This window comes from Monodelphis domestica, chromosome 2, assembly GCF_027887165.1.
Source record: "Monodelphis domestica isolate mMonDom1 chromosome 2, mMonDom1.pri, whole genome shotgun sequence".
NCBI lineage: Eukaryota > Metazoa > Chordata > Mammalia > Didelphimorphia > Didelphidae > Monodelphis > Monodelphis domestica.
In genome coordinates this window covers 530,108,223-530,110,810 of record NC_077228.1, presented here as the reverse complement: position 1 = coordinate 530,110,810, position 2,588 = coordinate 530,108,223, and positions in this window count along the sequence as shown.

The window sequence follows — 2,588 nt, the reverse complement described above, 5'->3', positions numbered from 1 at the left end:
TGATTGGGGATGGAGACTCTAAACAATCACCCTGGTGCAAATATCGATAATATGGAAATAGGTCTTGATCAATGACACATGTAAAACCCAATGGAATTGCGCGTTGGCTATAGGAGGGGGGTAGGGGGAGAGGAGGGAAAGAACATGAACCATGTAACCATGGAAAAATATTCTAAATTAATTAAATTTTAAAGTTTCAATTAAAAAAAAAGAATTTAGAGCTGGAGATCTCCAGTCCCTCCACCCCTAAGTTCTTTATTATCCCTCCTCCTGCTTCAATTTCCTTCCTTTCCAATCTTGACTATAGTCAGGCCTTTCATTTCTATTCTATATTCATGGATGCTTCAGATCTGTAGCCAGCACTTGTCCAGCCCCTTCAAGAACTTAAAAGGTTCACCACTACTCACACTACTCACCACTATTCACACACACACACACACACACACACACACACACACACACACACATCAGTGGTTTTTTGTGTAACTGGCATTTAGTGGGAAGGAATCAATCCAGTGAATATAAGCTTTGGGCTACCCTGACATTAAAAAAAAAAACCTTTTTAAATACCCTCACCTTCTCTCTTAGAGTCAATGCTGTGTATTGGTCCCAAGGCAGAAGAGTGGTAAGGGCTAGGCAATGGGGGTTAAGTGACTTGCCCAGGATCACACAGCTGGGAAGTGTCTGAGGCCAGATTTGGACCCAGGACTTCCCTCTCTAGGCCTGACTCTCAATCCACTGAGCCACTAGGCTGCCCCCTACCCTCTCCTTTTAAGGGATAACAGCCAGGAAAATGATTTGTGCCTAAAAAGTGTGTCCTTAGATGAATGATATTTAGGGAAGCAGATGAATAGAATTCCAGTCGGCTACCTTCTCTCAGAGGAGGAGAGAGAGGCCAGCCTCTTGGGCCTTTCTCTTGCTCTAACCCAGGTAGGAATCAAAGACTCCTGGAGAGAGGGAGGCAGGATTCTAGTGCTCCATTCCTTCCCATAAGCCCCTTTTAGACAAACTGTGTGGACACACACATCTTCCATAGGTACCACGCATCCTCACGAGACTTTGTCCTCACAACACATTCTGGGTGGCACATAGAGCAGGCACTGTTGCCCTCATTTCATAGTTGTTTCCAAACCTCCTCTTGCATTTCCCAATCCCACCCTTCTTCTCCCTGTATTTCAGCAAGACAGCTCCCAGGATAGAGCTCTCCAATAGAGAGCGGAGTCTGGAAGACCTGAATTCATAGCCAACCTCAGACACTTCCTAGCTGGGGATCCTGGGCAAAATTACTGAACTTCTGTCTGCCTCAGTTTCCTTAACTATAAAATGAGAATAATAATAGCGCCTACCCCAAGAGTTGTCATGAAGATCAAATGAGATAAAATACGTTTGTTTTTGAAAGTGCTTAGCATCATTCCTAGCACACTGTTGGTGCTTAATGTTTGTCCCCTTCTTTTGGAGGCTATATATGCTACAGACCCTTTCCCCCGTCTTTTTCCGGATGATTTTACAAATGAGGCTTTAGTTCCCAGTCATGCCCCATAGCCATAGCTCTTCATTTGGCCAGGAAAGCGCGTGGATTAGTTCACTTTTCTGAGGGAAATGATGGAAATCTGTTCCTGCCTGTTCTTTTTCCCATTTCCTAGCTGGAGGCATCAGCATCTTGTTTAAACAGGTCCAGGTCAGAGTCACCTCAGGTGCAAACCGCATCATCCGATTCTTATCATTTCTTTTTCATTTGGTTTTATTTCTTAGTCTTTGGACCAACAAGCCAGTAGTATGATTAGGCACCAATAGATGATTCCAGCATTTCTCCCATACCTGGAACTAGTCACTCCTGTTTCGTGAAAGCATCCATTTCCTTTTGGGGGGGTTATTGGGTAGCTGACGTGCCTACCACTTCCCAACTCTCTTCTTTACAAAAATTATTAGTGACACTAATATAGTGGAAAGAATGATGGATAGGAGAGTCAGGAAGCCTTGGGTTTTGGACCTCTCATGAGTCACTAGCCTCCTCTGAGCCTCAGTTTCCTCATTTGTAAAATGTCTGGAATGTAGGTTTACACTAGATGGATTCTAGTAGAAATTCTAGGAGTTGTAAAAAATAGACTCGAATACAGGACTACAATCCCCACGAGCCTTTGCTCCACTTCCCCAGAATGCCTTGTAATCTCACCTGGGCCAAGATCGAGAAGGTATTTAAGCTGATTCAAAGGCTTTTGAGGCTCTTGGCTCTTTTTGGACTTCCGTTTTTGGAGCAGGCGGGTCTCTTGCGTGATGTGAGGTTATTTTGTCTAGGCCTCTGGCCTAGGCACATGTTTCTTACTTGTATATTCTTTAATCTTTATCCTTTAATAAACCTCTAAAAAATATAATACTCCTTGCAGAGAGAAACTAATTTCTACCTGCCTCAGTCTCCCATATTCCCTAAATTTTAATCTTTACAGAGTATAATCTAGCAGATTGTAGAAATCACTAATCCTATATTGTAGAGAGGACAGGAAAGAAAAGGAAGGGGTAGAGGTGGGGCGGTAATCCAGGGCCCCATCTCAGGACTCAGAGTTTAAATAGTGGGAGAGAGGTCCTTCTCC